This window comes from Aedes albopictus, chromosome 3, assembly GCF_035046485.1.
Source record: "Aedes albopictus strain Foshan chromosome 3, AalbF5, whole genome shotgun sequence".
NCBI classification, from domain to species: domain Eukaryota; kingdom Metazoa; phylum Arthropoda; class Insecta; order Diptera; family Culicidae; genus Aedes; species Aedes albopictus.
The window spans coordinates 271,729,111-271,749,389 of record NC_085138.1 but is presented as its reverse complement, the minus strand read 5'-3'; the positions used below and the strand labels follow the sequence as shown (position 1 = coordinate 271,749,389).

The 20,279-nt window shown below is 34.5% G+C and overlaps 1 pseudogene; it reads right to left on the bottom strand.

Annotated features, from left to right (window-relative positions):
• Positions 1–646: 646 nt before the first annotated feature.
• On the bottom strand, positions 647–18,967 carry LOC115260078 (replication factor C subunit 5-like; annotated as a pseudogene).
• Between the last annotated feature and the right edge of the window lie 1,312 nt (positions 18,968–20,279).

Here is a 20,279-nt window from a genome sequence, read left to right as displayed (position 1 = left end):
GGTGTAAAATCTTGCTTCGATGGGGATTCGGCTACAATCCGTAGCCAGTCCGTCGAACTGGTCCGTCGAGAAATCCTGGGGAGATCCTGGGAACTGATCCAACGTCAGCTGGACGCTTTCTGGAAACGCTGGTTGGTGGAATACCTGCCGGTAATTCGTCGGCAGTCGAAGTGGTTCGATGAAACCCGAACCCTAGATGTTGGAGACCTGGTAATGGTAGCGGAGCCGGCAAAGCGGAGCGGATGGGAGCGAGGACGAATCATCCGCACTATCTCGAATCCAGACGGCCGACATCGACAGGCTGTCGTGAAGATTGGGCAGAAAAGTGTGGTGAGACCAGTGTCACGGTTGGCGCTGCTTGACCTCCGAGACAAGAGTGAGACTCCGGAGGACTCCGGACTTCACCGGGGGGAGACTGTCGGCGCAGGAGTCGGCAAGCTGGCAACCCGGCCTATCCACAATTCTGAAGGGGGTGCGACAGCTGTCAAAGCGTCGCTTCATCGCGAGTGACAGACGTCACCAGGGAGATGACGTCTTGTTAACGCTACATCCGGTCATACTTTCTTTTAGTTTGTCACATCGAAGCAGACAGAAGTGAAAAATTAGGCTCTGTTACAGCAGGCAGTAAAGTGAATTAAATTAAAGATTAAGTGCTAGAAGGAGTTCGTTTAATAGTGTTCTGTCCGGGAAAAGCGTGATAACTACACCAGAGAAATTGAATTCGTTGAAATAGTGCGTCGAACGTTGGTGAAATTTGTTCACACCACGGGTGTGCCCGAATAAGGTTAGTCAGGTTTGTCCGCGAGATAGTTAGATGCTAATTGCTTGATTTATCCACGTAGCGTTTAGTCCTGGTCGTGTCTGCAGTCAGTCCGATAAAGTCCTTGATCCGCCGTAGTTACCTGAAAAGAAAGAAAGAGTAAGAAATCATTAATTAGTGTTAATATCAAATAATATCAAAGAATTTTGATCCAGGTTTATAACCCGGGTAGAGGTTAGAACCAAGCCGAGAGGGCGTGGGAGAATAAAAGCCTACCGAATTGTAAGTTAATAATTATATGAACAAATCATTATACTCACCATTGAATTTACATTCTAGTTTGAAGCAATACAAAACCGCTATCAAAACCGACCGCTTCTTAATTCTTTCCGCCCAAACTCCGCTGACACCCTGAAAATCCCTAAAGATTCTCAGAAATTCCCAGTCATCTGGGTATTATTCTAACAAGTATAGAAAATATTCTCAACCATACATAGAAGTGAATAGCTTTATGAAAAATATTTAAATAATCCCTGAAAATCCCTAAAGATTCTCAGAAATTCCTAGTCATCTGGGTTTTATTCTAACAAGTATAGAAAATATTCTCAACCATACATAGAAGTGAATAGCTTTATGAAAAATATTAAAATAATCCCTGAAAATCCCTAAAGATTCTCAGAAATTCCTAGTCATCTGGGTTTTATTCTAACAAGTATAGAAAATATTCTCAACCATACATAGAAGTGAATAGCTTTATGAAAAATATTTAAATAATCCCTGAAAATCCCTAAAGATTCTCAGAAATTCCCAGTCATCTGGGTATTATTCTAACAAGTATAGAAAATATTCTCAACCATACATAGAAGTGAATAGCTTTATGAAAAATATTTAAATAATCCCTGAAAATCCCTAAAGATTCTCAGAAATTCCCAGTCATCTGGGTATTATTCTAACAAGTATAGAAAATATTCTCAACCATACATAGAAGTGAATAGCTTTATGAAAAATATTTAAATAATCCCTGAAAATCCCTAAAGATTCTCAGAAATTCCTAGTCATCTGGGTTTTATTCTAACAAGTATAGAAAATATTCTCAACCATACATAGAAGTGAATAGCTTTATGAAAAATATTTAAATAATCCCTCTGAAAATCCCTAAAGATTCTCAGAAATTCCCAGTCATCTGGGTTTTTTCTAACAAGTATAGAAAATATTCTCAACCATACATAGAAGTGAATCGCTTTATGAAAAATATTTAAATAATCCCTGAAAATCCCTAAAGATTCTCAGAAATTCCCAGTCATCTGGGCATTATTCTAACAAGTATAGAAAATATTCTCAACCATACATAGAAGTGAATAGCTTTATGAAAAATATTTAAATAATCCCTGAAAATCCCTAAAGATTCTCAGAAATTCCCAGTCATCTGGGTTTTTTCTAACAAGTATAGAAAATATTCTCAACCATACATAGAAGTGAATCGCTTTATGAAAAATATTTAAATAATCCCTGAAAATCCCTAAAGATTCTCAGAAATTCCCAGTCATCTGGGTATTATTCTAACAAGTATAGAAAATATTCTCAACCATACATAGAAGTGAATTGAATAGCTTTATGAAAAATATTTAAATAATCCCTGAAAATCCCTAAAGATTCTCAGAAATTCCCAGTCATCTGGGTATTATTCTAACAAGTATAGAAAATATTCTCAACCATACATAGAAGTGAATAGCTTTATGAAAAATATTTAAATAATCCCTGAAAATCCCTAAAGATTCTCAGAAATTCCCAGTCATCTGGGTTTTATTCTAACAAGTATAGAAAATATTTTCAATCATACATAGAAGTGAATAGCTTCACGAAAAATATTTAAATAATCCCTGAAAATCCCTAAAGATTCTCAGAAATTCCCAGTCATCTGGGTTTTTTCTAACAAGTATAGAAAATATTCTCAACCATACATAGAAGTGAATCGCTTTATGAAAAATATTTAAATAATCCCTGAAAATCCCTAAAGATTCTCAGAAATTCCCAGTCATCTGGGTTTTTTCTAACAAGTATAGAAAATATTCTCAACCATACATAGAAGTGAATAGCTTTATGAAAAATATTTAAATAATCCCTGAAAATCCCCAAAGATTCTCAGAAATTCCCAGTCATCTGGGCATTATTCTAACAAGTATAGAAAATATTCTCAATCATACATAGAAGCGAATGGCTTCATGAAAAATATTTAAATAATCCCTGAAAATCCCTAAAGATTCTCAGAAATTCCCAGTCATCTGGGTTTTATTCTAACAAGTATAGAAAATATTTTCAATCATACATAGAAGTGAATAGCTTCACGAAAAATATTTAAATAATCCCTGAAAATCCCTAAAGATTCTCAGAAATTCCCAGTCATCTGGGTTTTTTCTAACAAGTATAGAAAATATTCTCAACCATACATAGAAGTGAATCGCTTTATGAAAAATATTTAAATAATCCCTGAAAATCCCTAAAGATTCTCAGAAATTCCCAGTCATCTGGGTATTATTCTAACAAGTATAGAAAATATTCTCAACCATACATAGAAGTGAATAGCTTTATGAAAAATATTTAAATAATCCCTGAAAATCCCTAAAGATTCTCAGAAATTCCCAGTCATCTGGGTATTATTCTAACAAGTATAGAAAATATTCTCAACCATACATAGAAGTGAATAGCTTTATGAAAAATATTTAAATAATCCCTGAAAATCCCTAAAGATTCTCAGAAATTCCCAGTCATCTGGGTTTTATTCTAACAAGTATAGAAAATATTCTCAACCATACATAGAAGTGAATAGCTTTATGAAAAATATTTAAATAATCCCTGAAAATCCCTAAAGATTCTCAGAAATTCCCAGTCATCTGGGTATTATTCTAACAAGTATAGAAAATATTCTCAACCATACATAGAAGTGAATAGCTTTATGAAAAATATTTAAATAATCCCTGAAAATCCCTAAAGATTCTCAGAAATTCCTAGTCATCTGGGTTTTATTCTAACAAGTATAGAAAATATTCTCAACCATACATAGAAGTGAATAGCTTTATGAAAAATATTTAAATAATCCCTGAAAATCCCTAAAGATTCTCAGAAATTCCCAGTCATCTGGGTTTTTTCTAACAAGTATAGAAAATATTCTCAACCATACATAGAAGTGAATAGCTTTATGAAAAATATTTAAATAATCCCTGAAAATCCCTAAAGATTCTCAGAAATTCCCAGTCATCTGGGTATTATTCTAACAAGTATAGAAAATATTCTCAACCATACATAGAAGTGAATAGCTTTATGAAAAATATTTAAATAATCCCTGAAAATCCCTAAAGATTCTCAGAAATTCCCAGTCATCTGGGTTTTATTCTAACAAGTATAGAAAATATTCTCAACCATACATAGAAGTGAATAGCTTTATGAAAAATATTTAAATAATCCCTGAAAATCCCTAAAGATTCTCAGAAATTCCCAGTCATCTGGGTATTATTCTAACAAGTATAGAAAATATTCTCAACCATACATAGAAGTGAATAGCTTTATGAAAAATATTTAAATAATCCCTGAAAATCCCTAAAGATTCTCAGAAATTCCTAGTCATCTGGGTTTTATTCTAACAAGTATAGAAAATATTCTCAACCATACATAGAAGTGAATAGCTTTATGAAAAATATTTAAATAATCCCTGAAAATCCCTAAAGATTCTCAGAAATTCCCAGTCATCTGGGTTTTTTCTAACAAGTATAGAAAATATTCTCAACCATACATAGAAGTGAATCGCTTTATGAAAAATATTTAAATAATCCCTGAAAATCCCTAAAGATTCTCAGAAATTCCCAGTCATCTGGGTTTTTTCTAACAAGTATAGAAAATATTCTCAACCATACATAGAAGTGAATCGCTTTATGAAAAATATTTAAATAATCCCTGAAAATCCCTAAAGATTCTCAGAAATTCCCAGTCATCTGGGTTTTTTCTAACAAGTATAGAAAATATTCTCAACCATACATAGAAGTGAATCGCTTTATGAAAAATATTTAAATAATCCCTGAAAATCCCTAAAGATTCTCAGAAATTCCCAGTCATCTGGGCATTATTCTAACAAGTATAGAAAATATTCTCAACCATACATAGAAGTGAAAATCTTTATGAAAAATATTTAAATAATCCCTGAAAATCCCTAAAGATTCTCAGAAATTCCCAGTCATCTGGGTTTTTTCTAACAAGTATAGAAAATATTCTCAACCATACATAGAAGTGAATCGCTTTATGAAAAATATTTAAATAATCCCTGAAAATCCCTAAAGATTCTCAGAAATTCCCAGTCATCTGGGTATTATTTTAACAAGTATAGAAAATATTCTCAACCATACATAGAAGTGAATCGCTTTATGAAAAATATTTAAATAATCCCTGAAAATCCCTAAAGATTCTCAGAAATTCCCAGTCATCTGGGCATTATTCTAACAAGTATAGAAAATATTCTCAACCATACATAGAAGTGAAAAGCTTTATGAAAAATATTTAAATAATCCCTGAAAATCCCTAAAGATTCTCAGAAATTCCCAGTCATCTGGGTTTTTTCTAACAAGTATAGAAAATATTCTCAACCATACATAGAAGTGAATCGCTTTATGAAAAATATTTAAATAATCCCTGAAAATCCCTAAAGATTCTCAGAAATTCCCAGTCATCTGGGCATTATTCTAACAAGTATAGAAAATATTCTCAACCATACATAGAAGTGAAAAGCTTTATGAAAAATATTTAAATAATCCCTGAAAATCCCTAAAGATTCTCAGAAATTCCCAGTCATCTGGGTTTTTTCTAACAAGTATAGAAAATATTCTCAACCATACATAGAAGTGAATCGCTTTATGAAAAATATTTAAATAATCCCTGAAAATCCCTAAAGATTCTCAGAAATTCCCAGTCATCTGGGTATTATTCTAACAAGTATAGAAAATATTCTCAACCATACATAGAAGTGAATAGCTTTATGAAAAATATTTAAATAATCCCTGAAAATCCCTAAAGATTCTCAGAAATTCCCAGTCATCTGGGTATTATTCTAACAAGTATAGAAAATATTCTCAACCATACATAGAAGTGAATAGCTTTATGAAAAATATTTAAATAATCCCTGAAAATCCCTAAAGATTCTCAGAAATTCCTAGTCATCTGGGTTTTATTCTAACAAGTATAGAAAATATTCTCAACCATACATAGAAGTGAATCGCTTTATGAAAAATATTTAAATAATCCCTGAAAATCCCTAAAGATTCTCAGAAATTCCCAGTCATCTGGGTATTATTCTAACAAGTATAGAAAATATTCTCAACCATACATAGAAGTGAATAGCTTTATGAAAAATATTTAAATAATCCCTGAAAATCCCTAAAGATTCTCAGAAATTCCCAGTCATCTGGGTTTTTTCTAACAAGTATAGAAAATATTCTCAACCATACATAGAAGTGAATCGCTTTATGAAAAATATTTAAATAATCCCTGAAAATCCCTAAAGATTCTCAGAAATTCCCAGTCATCTGGGCATTATTCTAACAAGTATAGAAAATATTCTCAACCATACATAGAAGTGAATCGCTTTATGAAAAATATTTAAATAATCCCTGAAAATCCCTAAAGATTCTCAGAAATTCCCAGTCATCTGGGTTTTTTTCTAACAAGTATAGAAAATATTCTCAACCATACATAGAAGTGAATAGCTTTATGAAAAATATTTAAATAATCCCTGAAAATCCCTAAAGATTCTCAGAAATTCCCAGTCATCTGGGTATTATTCTAACAAGTATAGAAAATATTCTCAACCATACATAGAAGTGAATCGCTTTATGAAAAATATTTAAATAATCCATGAAAATCCCTAAAGATTCTCAGAAATTCCCAGTCATCTGGGTTTTTTCTAACAAGTATAGAAAATATTCTCAACCATACATAGAAGTGAATCGCTTTATGAAAAATATTTAAATAATCCCTGAAAATCCCTAAAGATTCTCAGAAATTCCCAGTCATCTGGGTATTATTCTAACAAGTATAGAAAATATTCTCAACCATACATAGAAGTGAATAGCTTTATGAAAAGTATTTAAATAATCCATGAAAATCCCTAAAGATTCTCAGAAATTCCCAGTCATCTGGGTATTATTCTAACAAGTATAGAAAATATTCTCAACCATACATAGAAGTGAATCGCTTTATGAAAAATATTTAAATAATCCCTGAAAATCCCTAAAGATTCTCAGAAATTCCCAGTCATCTGGGCATTATTCTAACAAGTATAGAAAATATTCTCAACCATACATAGAAGTGAATCGCTTTATGAAAAATATTTAAATAATCCATGAAAATCCCTAAAGATTCTCAGAAATTCCCAGTCATCTGGGTTTTTTCTAACAAGTATAGAAAATATTCTCAACCATACATAGAAGTGAATCGCTTTATGAAAAATATTTAAATAATCCCTGAAAATCCCTAAAGATTCTCAGAAATTCCCAGTCATCTGGGTTTTTCTAACAAGTATAGAAAATATTCTCAACCATACATAGAAGTGAATAGCTTTATGAAAAATATTTAAATAATCCCTGAAAATCCCTAAAGATTCTCAGAAATTCCCAGTCATCTGGGTTTATTCTAACAAGTATAGAAAATATTCTCAACCATACATAGAAGTGAATCGCTTTATGAAAAATATTTAAATAATCCCTGAAAATCCCTAAAGATTCTCAGAAATTCCCAGTCATCTGGGTTTTATTCTAACAAGTATAGAAAATATTCTCAACCATACATAGAAGTGAATAGCTTTATGAAAAATATTTAAATAATCCCTGAAAATCCCCAAAGATTCTCAGAAATTCCCAGTCATCTGGGCATTATTCTAACAAGTATAGAAAATATTCTCAATCATACATAGAAGCGAATGGCTTCATGAAAAATATTTAAATAATCCCTGAAAATCCCTAAAGATTCTCAGAAATTCCCAGTCATCTGGGTTTTATTCTAACAAGTATAGAAAATATTTTCAATCATACATAGAAGTGAATAGCTTCACGAAAAATATTTAAATAATCCCTGAAAATCCCTAAAGATTCTCAGAAATTCCCAGTCATCTGGGTTTTTTCTAACAAGTATAGAAAATATTCTCAACCATACATAGAAGTGAATCGCTTTATGAAAAATATTTAAATAATCCCTGAAAATCCCTAAAGATTCTCAGAAATTCCCAGTCATCTGGGCATTATTCTAACAAGTATAGAAAATATTCTCAACCATACATAGAAGTGAATCGCTTTATGAAAAATATTTAAATAATCCCTGAAAATCCCTAAAGATTCTCAGAAATTCCCAGTCATCTGGGTTTTTTCTAACAAGTATAGAAAATATTCTCAACCATACATAGAAGTGAAAAGCTTTATGAAAAATATTTAAATAATCCCTGAAAATCCCTAAAGATTCTCAGAAATTCCTAGTCATCTGGGTTTTTTCTAACAAGTATAGAAAATATTCTCAACCATACATAGAAGTGAATAGCTTTATGAAAAATATTTAAATAATCCCTGAAAATCCCTAAAGATTCTCAGAAATTCCCAGTCATCTGGGTATTATTCTAACAAGTATAGAAAATATTCTCAACCATACATAGAAGTGAATAGCTTTATGAAAAATATTTAAATAATCCCTGAAAATCCCTAAAGATTCTCAGAAATTCCCAGTCATCTGGGTTTTATTCTAACAAGTATAGAAAATATTCTCAACCATACATAGAAGTGAATAGCTTTATGAAAAATATTTAAATAATCCCTGAAAATCCCTAAAGATTCTCAGAAATTCCCAGTCATCTGGGTATTATTCTAACAAGTATAGAAAATATTCTCAACCATACATAGAAGTGAATAGCTTTATGAAAAATATTTAAATAATCCCTGAAAATCCCTAAAGATTCTCAGAAATTCCTAGTCATCTGGGTTTTATTCTAACAAGTATAGAAAATATTCTCAACCATACATAGAAGTGAATAGCTTTATGAAAAATATTTAAATAATCCCTGAAAATCCCTAAAGATTCTCAGAAATTCCCAGTCATCTGGGTTTTTTCTAACAAGTATAGAAAATATTCTCAACCATACATAGAAGTGAATCGCTTTATGAAAAATATTTAAATAATCCCTGAAAATCCCTAAAGATTCTCAGAAATTCCCAGTCATCTGGGCATTATTCTAACAAGTATAGAAAATATTCTCAACCATACATAGAAGTGAAAAGCTTTATGAAAAATATTTAAATAATCCCTGAAAATCCCTAAAGATTCTCAGAAATTCCCAGTCATCTGGGTTTTTTCTAACAAGTATAGAAAATATTCTCAACCATACATAGAAGTGAATCGCTTTATGAAAAATATTTAAATAATCCCTGAAAATCCCTAAAGATTCTCAGAAATTCCCAGTCATCTGGGCATTATTCTAACAAGTATAGAAAATATTCTCAACCATACATAGAAGTGAAAAGCTTTATGAAAAATATTTAAATAATCCCTGAAAATCCCTAAAGATTCTCAGAAATTCCCAGTCATCTGGGTTTTTTCTAACAAGTATAGAAAATATTCTCAACCATACATAGAAGTGAATCGCTTTATGAAAAATATTTAAATAATCCCTGAAAATCCCTAAAGATTCTCAGAAATTCCCAGTCATCTGGGTATTATTCTAACAAGTATAGAAAATATTCTCAACCATACATAGAAGTGAATAGCTTTATGAAAAATATTTAAATAATCCCTGAAAATCCCTAAAGATTCTCAGAAATTCCCAGTCATCTGGGTATTATTCTAACAAGTATAGAAAATATTCTCAACCATACATAGAAGTGAATAGCTTTATGAAAAATATTTAAATAATCCCTGAAAATCCCTAAAGATTCTCAGAAATTCCTAGTCATCTGGGTTTTATTCTAACAAGTATAGAAAATATTCTCAACCATACATAGAAGTGAATCGCTTTATGAAAAATATTTAAATAATCCCTGAAAATCCCTAAAGATTCTCAGAAATTCCCAGTCATCTGGGTATTATTCTAACAAGTATAGAAAATATTCTCAACCATACATAGAAGTGAATAGCTTTATGAAAAATATTTAAATAATCCCTGAAAATCCCTAAAGATTCTCAGAAATTCCCAGTCATCTGGGTTTTTTCTAACAAGTATAGAAAATATTCTCAACCATACATAGAAGTGAATCGCTTTATGAAAAATATTTAAATAATCCCTGAAAATCCCTAAAGATTCTCAGAAATTCCCAGTCATCTGGGCATTATTCTAACAAGTATAGAAAATATTCTCAACCATACATAGAAGTGAATCGCTTTATGAAAAATATTTAAATAATCCCTGAAAATCCCTAAAGATTCTCAGAAATTCCCAGTCATCTGGGTTTTTTTCTAACAAGTATAGAAAATATTCTCAACCATACATAGAAGTGAATAGCTTTATGAAAAATATTTAAATAATCCCTGAAAATCCCTAAAGATTCTCAGAAATTCCCAGTCATCTGGGTATTATTCTAACAAGTATAGAAAATATTCTCAACCATACATAGAAGTGAATCGCTTTATGAAAAATATTTAAATAATCCATGAAAATCCCTAAAGATTCTCAGAAATTCCCAGTCATCTGGGTTTTTTCTAACAAGTATAGAAAATATTCTCAACCATACATAGAAGTGAATCGCTTTATGAAAAATATTTAAATAATCCCTGAAAATCCCTAAAGATTCTCAGAAATTCCCAGTCATCTGGGTATTATTCTAACAAGTATAGAAAATATTCTCAACCATACATAGAAGTGAATAGCTTTATGAAAAGTATTTAAATAATCCATGAAAATCCCTAAAGATTCTCAGAAATTCCCAGTCATCTGGGTATTATTCTAACAAGTATAGAAAATATTCTCAACCATACATAGAAGTGAATCGCTTTATGAAAAATATTTAAATAATCCCTGAAAATCCCTAAAGATTCTCAGAAATTCCCAGTCATCTGGGCATTATTCTAACAAGTATAGAAAATATTCTCAACCATACATAGAAGTGAATCGCTTTATGAAAAATATTTAAATAATCCATGAAAATCCCTAAAGATTCGCAGAAATTCCCAGTCATCTGGGTTTTATTCTAACAAGTATAGAAAATATTCTCAACCATACATAGAAGTGAATCGCTTTATGAAAAATATTTAAATAATCCCTGAAAATCCCTAAAGATTCTCAGAAATTCCCAGTCATCTGGGTTTTTTCTAACAAGTATAGAAAATATTCTCATCCATACATAGAAGTGAATCGCTTTATGAAAAATATTTAAATAATCCCTGAAAATCCCTAAAGATTCTCAGAAATTCCCAGTCATCTGGGTATTATTCTAACAAGTATAGAAAATATTCTCAACCATACATAGAAGTGAATCGCTTTATGAAAAATATTTAAATAATCCCTGAAAATCCCTAAAGATTCTCAGAAATTCCCAGTCATCTGGGCATTATTCTAACAAGTATAGAAAATATTCTCAACCATACATAGAAGTGAAAAGCTTTATGAAAAATATTTAAATAATCCCTGAAAATCCCTAAAGATTCTCAGAAATTCCCAGTCATCTGGGTATTATTCTAACAAGTATAGAAAATATTCTCAACCATACATAGAAGTGAATAGCTTTATGAAAAATATTTAAATAATCCATGAAAATCCCTAAAGATTCTCAGAAATTCCCAGTCATCTGGGTATTATTCTAACAAGTATAGAAAATATTCTCAACCATACATAGAAGTGAATCGCTTTATGAAAAATATTTAAATAATCCCTGAAAATCCCTAAAGATTCTCAGAAATTCCCAGTCATCTGGGCATTATTCTAACAAGTATAGAAAATATTCTCAACCATACATAGAAGTGAATCGCTTTATGAAAAATATTTAAATAATCCATGAAAATCCCTAAAGATTCGCAGAAATTCCCAGTCATCTGGGTTTTATTCTAACAAGTATAGAAAATATTCTCAACCATACATAGAAGTGAATCGCTTTATGAAAAATATTTAAATAATCCCTGAAAATCCCTAAAGATTCTCAGAAATTCCCAGTCATCTGGGTATTATTCTAACAAGTATAGAAAATATTCTCAACCATACATAGAAGTGAATAGCTTTATGAAAAATATTTAAATAATCCATGAAAATCCCTAAAGATTCTCAGAAATTCCCAGTCATCTGGGTATTATTCTAACAAGTATAGAAAATATTCTCAACCATACATAGAAGTGAATCGCTTTATGAAAAATATTTAAATAATCCCTGAAAATCCCTAAAGATTCTCAGAAATTCCCAGTCATCTGGGCATTATTCTAACAAGTATAGAAAATATTCTCAACCATACATAGAAGTGAATCGCTTTATGAAAAATATTTAAATAATCCCTGAAAATCCCTAAAGATTCTCAGAAATTCCCAGTCATCTGGGTTTTTTCTAACAAGTATAGAAAATATTCTCAACCATACATAGAAGTGAATCGCTTTATGAAAAATATTTTAATAATCCCTGAAAATCCCCAAAGATTCTCAGAAATTCCCAGTCATCTGGGCATTATTCTAACAAGTATAGAAAATATTCTCAACCATACATAGAAGTGAATAGCTTTATGAAAAATATTTAAATAATCCCTGAAAATCCCTAAAGATTCTCAGAAATTCCCAGTCATCTGGGTATTATTCTAACAAGTATAGAAAATATTCTCAACCATACATAGAAGTGAATAGCTTTATGAAAAATATTTAAATAATCCCTGAAAATCCCTAAAGATTCTCAGAAATTCCCAGTCATCTGGGTATTATTCTAACAAGTATAGAAAATATTCTCAACCATACATAGAAGTGAATCGCTTTATGAAAAATATTTTAATAATCCCTGAAAATCCCTAAAGATTCTCAGAAATTCCCAGTCATCTGGGTATTATTCTAACAAGTATAGAAAATATTCTCAACCATACATAGAAGTGAATCGCTTTATGAAAAATATTTAAATAATCCCTGAAAATCCCTAAAGATTCTCAGAAATTCCCAGTCATCTGGGCATTATTCTAACAAGTATAGAAAATATTCTCAACCATACATAGAAGTGAATCGCTTTATGAAAAATATTTAAATAATCCCTGAAAATCCCTAAAGATTCTCAGAAATTCCCAGTCATCTGGGCATTATTCTAACAAGTATAGAAAATATTCTCAACCATACATAGAAGTGAATAGCTTTATGAAAAATATTTAAATAATCCCTGAAAATCCCTAAAGATTCTCAGAAATTCCCAGTCATCTGGGTATTATTCTAACAAGTATAGAAAATATTCTCAACCATACATAGAAGTGAATCGCTTTATGAAAAATATTTTAATAATCCCTGAAAATCCCTAAAGATTCTCAGAAATTCCCAGTCATCTGGGTATTATTCTAACAAGTATAGAAAATATTCTCAACCATACATAGAAGTGAATAGCTTTATGAAAAATATTTAAATAATCCCTGAAAATCCCTAAAGATTCTCAGAAATTACCAGTCATCTGGGCATTATTCTAACAAGTATAGAAAATATTCTCAACCATACATAGAAGTGAATAGCTTTATGAAAAATATTTAAATAATCCCTGAAAATCCCTAAAGATTCTCAGAAATTCCCAGTCATCTGGGTTTTATTCTAACAAGTATAGAAAATATTCTCAACCATACATAGAAGTGAATCGCTTTATGAAAAATATTTTAATAATCCCTGAAAATCCCTAAAGATTCTCAGAAATTCCCAGTCATCTGGGTATTATTCTAACAAGTATAGAAAATATTCTCAACCATACATAGAAGTGAATAGCTTTATGAAAAATATTTAAATAATCCCTGAAAATCCCTAAAGATTCTCAGAAATTCCCAGTCATCTGGGCATTATTCTAACAAGTATAGAAAATATTCTCAACCATACATAGAAGTGAATAGCTTTATGAAAAATATTTAAATAATCCCTGAAAATCCCTAAAGATTCTCAGAAATTCCCAGTCATCTGGGTATTATTCTAACAAGTATAGAAAATATTCTCAACCATACATAGAAGTGAATCGCTTTATGAAAAATATTTTAATAATCCCTGAAAATCCCTAAAGATTCTCAGAAATTCCCAGTCATCTGGGTATTATTCTAACAAGTATAGAAAATATTCTCAACCATACATAGAAGTGAATCGCTTTATGAAAAATATTTAAATAATCCCTGAAAATCCCAAAAGATTCTCAGAAATTCCCAGTCATCTGGGCATTATTCTAACAAGTATAGAAAATATTCTCAACCATACATAGAAGTGAATAGCTTTATGAAAAATATTTAAATAATCCCTGAAAATCCCTAAAGATTCTCAGAAATTCCCAGTCATCTGGGTATTATTCTAACAAGTATAGAAAATATTCTCAACCATACATAGAAGTGAATCGCTTTATGAAAAATATTTAAATAATCCCTGAAAATCCCTAAAGATTCTCAGAAATTCCCAGTCATCTGGGCATTATTCTAACAAGTATAGAAAATATTCTCAACCATACATAGAAGTGAATAGCTTTATGAAAAATATTTAAATAATCCCTGAAAATCCCTAAAGATTCTCAGAAATTCCCAGTCATCTGGGTATTATTCTAACAAGTATAGAAAATATTCTCAACCATACATAGAAGTGAATCGCTTTATGAAAAATATTTAAATAATCCCTGAAAATCCCTAAAGATTCTCAGAAATTCCCAGTCATCTGGGCATTATTCTAACAAGTATAGAAAATATTCTCAACCATACATAGAAGTGAATAGCTTTATGAAAAATATTTAAATAATCCCTAAACCTAAAGATTCTCAGAAATTCCCAGTCATCTGGGTTTTATTCTAACAAGTATAGAAAATATTCTCAACCATACATAGAAGTGAATCGCTTTATGAAAAATATTTAAATAATCCCTGAAAATCCCTAAAGATTCTCAGAAATTCCCAGTCATCTGGGTATTATTCTAACAAGTATAGAAAATATTCTCAACCATACATAGAAGTGAATAGCTTTATGAAAAATATTTAAATAATCCCTGAAAATCCCTAAAGATTCTCAGAAATTCCCAGTCATCTGGGTATTATTCTAACAAGTATAGAAATTATTCTCAATCATACATAGAAGTGAGTAGCTTCACGAAAAATATTTAACGTACATGAGTACACTCTAATAGTAAGCGTTCCACCAGCTACCGCCTTAAGTTGTTCACTCTCCCCTGGAGACTCGGGTCCTGGCTAGTACTTAGACTACCCGTTGAACTCATGCTCCTGGATGGGGAAGGGGGGCCAAATCAACAGTTACTTCTGTTACTAGAGTTACTAGCTGTTGTTCGGCTAGCCATTTTCTCTGTAGTTCAAGTACGATTCGAGAAACCGTGGAAGTAACGGAGTCCCACTTGACCACCCCCGTACACATCCTTTCAACACGATACATATAGGCATGCAAAATAGTCATTAGCAGAGGAAGCTTTTAGTTAATAACTAAGGAAGGTTCTATTTCTGCTTGATCGAGTAACTGTTATGATGAAAATTTCATTGTCTGCTTTGGGCTTAGGCTTACAGTATTTACTACCATGTGCTATATACGAATGCAACATGGTCTTTGGCATAGAAAGCTTTCATTAAATAACTATGAAGTGCTCATAGAACACCCAGGAAGTAAGCAGGCTTCGTCACAACCGGGACGTAACGCCAATCAGAAAAAAAAATATGTTTACCGCAGTCATATCTCCCGATTACAACTTACGTTGAATATATAACAAAGCCACACTTCGAATTTTCAAAAGCACAAATCTGAAGAACCGAGGGTTGGTTTGCGCTTAAAAGTTGATCGATTGGTCACCACCAGCAGGTCACCAAACGATCAACTTTTCAGCGCAATCTGTCTTTTGATTTCTCATATTTGTGCTCTTGAAAATTCGAGGTGTGGCTTCGTTATATATTCACCTTACATACCCGTAAATACCGGCACCTTCCGCATATCGCCTCCGGCCACTGTCATAAGCGCCATCTTCCCATCCTCTGGCACCTTTATTCCTTCGGCTTCGTTCACGTGCTCCAACCGCGGCAGAATTTGATCCGGCGCCAGGGGCGCAAATCGGAACCTAGTGCAATACGACTGCAGCGCCGGAATGCTCTTGCTCGGGTGTTACAGATAATACATAACCGCACATCTTCCGTGTACTTCTCGGTGGTTCGCCTCAGAGCGTTCTGCACGTCGTTGGTCATGACATCCACTTCGTCCGGATAATCAGCTTGTACCCAACGCTGAAAATCGTCCTCGTCGTTGGCAAAGTTCAGGATCTGATTGCGGACGATGTTGATAACACGATCGTCCGATACATTCAGCTCCGGCACCATCTGATTGTACGATTTCGGTTTGTACAGCTGCTGGGCTCACGCCAGAATCGTACTGGTTTTACCCGCTCCGGGCAAGCCGTAGAACTGCAGATGTGGAAGCCGCTCCTGCTGGATAACTTGTTGACTGTTGGAGCAAACAAAAAACACGAAATTAGGGATCGAAGCGACAATTTGAGGGCGAAGCACTTACTTTTGGAGATGATTATTGACCACAGCTATTGAAAATAAACCTGAGATAGGTATTAAACTATTAAACTGATTCTAACAAATCTAAAAACAAACCGTACTGCGACGAACAACATTTTTTTTTCTTTTTTCATAGCGGTTGGTTGCTAAAGGTTGCTAATTCGATGAGAGTGTAAACAGGCGAAACCAAACGTCAAAAATATAGCCCGGTTGGAAACCATAAAAAAAAGTGCGTGTCTTGGCTAGATTAACCATGGAGGTGTCTAAACTAAGTAGACACGAATAAGACAGGTAGATATGGCGCAGAGCGGGTGACAGCGACAGGCCAGGCACCTGACCGATACACACTCACACACACTGGCGACGACGAGAAGATGTCATTCACGCTAAACGATTTTCACACAGAAACGATTTCCCATGCTTCATATGAATTTCAAGAAAGCAACCCCAACCAGGGAGGGTGCAGGCACGTCAAACACCGACGAACCGACGTGACAGCTAGAACAAATAAATTCAAATTTGTTGTCCCCGACGCCATGATGAAAAATAGCCGAACAGTACCGCCTCCTCTATAACGGTTCGCGTTGTTTTGATAGCTTGACTCCAAACCCCCGTGTATTCATATAGGAAAAGGTTCGCGTCTGAGCTGATTTGACAGAAGGGTTCGCTCGCTTTGCTGGTCGACCGTTAAATTTAGGGGGGACACTTTCGAAACACCACTGTCACGTCGGTTCGTCGGTGCGTCAAACTCGAACAAACTACGCCTACCTAACATGCATCGAGCGGGCCTTCCCAAACAACACACTGCGATTTCGCGGGCCATCCCCATCGACAAAACAAACCGATTTCCAAGCAGGATTCGACCAGGCTTCTGGTCGCATTGCCAGTCACACTAACACACTCGCAAAAGATGAGCAGTAGGCCTACCTCGCCGCATGCGGGTCCCCTGACCCCAAAACACGCAATATCATAAACTAAGCCTTAATATTTAACTATCCAGCTTTTTACGCTGTAGTGAGGGGTGATTCATTTTTGACGGATCTTGCCTACAGCCCTTGCAGCATCACAGTTGCTGAAAATTTCAGTTCACTGCTTCAGATTTGTCAAAAATTTTCACCCGGAATGTTTTCAAAGCTGTTTGAGTAGTGTTTGAGTAGGAACCTTGATTATGATTTAAAATTTCTTTCTTTTCAGGTTCGTGATTATTGTCCATGAGGAAACCTTTGTCATGAGTACAACATTATCCAGCTTTTTACGCTTTGATGAGGGGTGATTCATTTTTGACGGATCTTGCCGACAGCCCTTGCAGCATCAATTCGTTACTGATGTGAACAGAATCCGTCGCATAAATTATTCTATTCTATTGCTCATCTGCACAAGAAAGTTTATTCTTCAAAGAAATTGTGCGCCGGAACTCGTCCACTGGTCAAGCCCCTGCCGAATTCCTGGTGCTGTATGGCTCAGAGAGACTTGACAGACGACCTTAACGAGCGGGCTGTGGTGGTGCCCCTCGTGGGGGACTACCGAGAGCCTTCGCCGTGTTGACTCGGCAAACGTTATTGTGGCGGGGATCCTCGTTGGTTGTTCTTGGCTGGCCGTGGTTTTCCCGCCGTTGTCACCGGATGGTCCGACGGACGAAGCTGTGGCGGCAATATCCACGGTTGAGACACTATATGTAAAAGGTTCCCTACCTATTCTGGCTCTAGGTACTGCGTGCATAGCCTCACAATTTCTTGGGATTAGTGGGGACTGTGAGTAATGTTTTTTATTTCCACCGGGTGCGTCAAAATTCAGAAATGTTATTCGGCAACAGTAAAAAAATGTACAATTAAAAAAAAAACAGCGACCAAGAAGTCTCGAACCAAGAACCTCGTGAATACCAGGCTCGCATGCTGACCACTCAACTATGGACCCAGTTGTTAAGGGTGGGAACAAAATGCACACAATAAGCATTTATGGTGTGACTATCACACTGCCAAAACTTGATTATATTGGTTGTGATGGTAACAATAATGGTAACATCAGGTGAAAATTTTTGACATTTCTGGAGCAGTGAACTGAAAATTTTGGCTGCTGTGATGCTGCAAGGGCTGTCGGCAAGATCCGTCAAAAATGCATCACCCCTCATCAAAGCGTAAAAAGCTGGATAAACCAGCACCCAACGACCCAACTGCATAGCATTCGGAACGTGATTCGGAATATTACTCAGTACCAGTTCCGAAGGGGATCGCCTATGATCAAATTCGGTTTGCAAGCACATTTTATTCTTAATGGATATTGGCCAGCACAAACCATCAATTTTTTTTGCTCTTTCTGCGCAATATGTCTGCCAGTTTAGAATCCGTATATTTGGGTTTCCCAAGGGGTTTTCACAGCTGTTAGAACAACCCATACGGAATTTAGTGTTTCCGTCACGGATCGCCGGCCTAACCTCTAAGGCCAGGTGGTTCGACGACTCCCAATTGATATAGGGCGTGCTGGCGAGGAGGTGAGGGAACAAGGCCACGGGAGTCGACGAAAGCCATTGGCTCACTAGGCCAATGGTCGCTGGCTCGGATGACCACCCAGAGATCTTTACATCTACGAGTATGACCGGCAGATACGGGGTATCGCTCCGATGGCCTAACAGGAGCCACGTGATCGGTTTGGGATCTGCCTTGAGACCTGGTCAATAAAAACTCCAAGGTGGGAGAGGTCGAGCCTTGTTTATTGACGCAGAACACTTAGGTTCTTATTGGAGCAAGTGAACGGATTACACGTCGATGGGACAACTTCTAAAGGTCTCAAAGTCGAATACTTAAAAAAAAAACTACTTGGACACTTTGTCCGAGAACACACTTCGGTAGACCCTTGCTCGTGATTTCGTCGTTGGTTCCCTACTGTCGCTCCCAGCTGTCCGCTTTCTGATCGCCCTTCCCAGCACTAAATTTTGTCGGGTTGTGGGTGCTGCGTTTTCCTGCATCCGCACGCCAGATTGCAGCGGTCGCTCAGCCACCCATCAATTGCGCTGTATGTTTGGAGTGTTAGTTCATCAGCCGCTCACCGATTCAAAGTGTTTGAGCCTACTGTCCCACATCGTAGTAAAAATAACACATTGCGTACGGTAACAATGTTCATATGGGTATGTAATCACGGAACTCAATGCAACCAAAATTCGGGGTTGCCACTGCAACTTTGAGAGAGAACCCAACTATATTTAGTTCTTATTTTCTCAAGATCCAACAGATAGTACTTTCAATTCAGATCCTTAAGACAAAAAGCATTCAAGGTTTCAAATTATAGAAAATGTTTTATTTATTTTTATGGTAACAATGGTAACCTCTAGGTGAAAACTTTTGACAATTCAGGAGCAGTGAACTGAAATTTTCCGCTACTGTGATGCTGCAAGGGCTGTCGGCAAGATCTGTCAAAAACGAATCACCCCTCATCACAGCGTAAAAAGCTGGATTAGGGAATACTATAGTGTCAATCGTAATTAATGGTGTTACAATGCGGCAAACCCGGCAAGCATTTTTACCACCATACCTAAAACCTTTACCGACACGCTTCGGTAATATTCTTTACCTTTGTACTTCTAAAGATATCTACGCGATTTTGCTACCTTCTTTTTGTTATTATGTTTCCAGTTCAAAACCGAATTAGCGACATTTTTTCTTTGACTTCCGCTGCTTTTGCCTTGCGTTAAACACAATGTCGGAAGTGGGGCGCTGTATTGTACACCTGGTGCTCTATACAGCGCCCCACTTCCGACATAGTGTTTAACGCAAGGCAAAAGCAGCGGAAGTCAAAGAAAAAATGTCGCTAATTCGGTTTTGAACTGGAAACATAATATCCTTG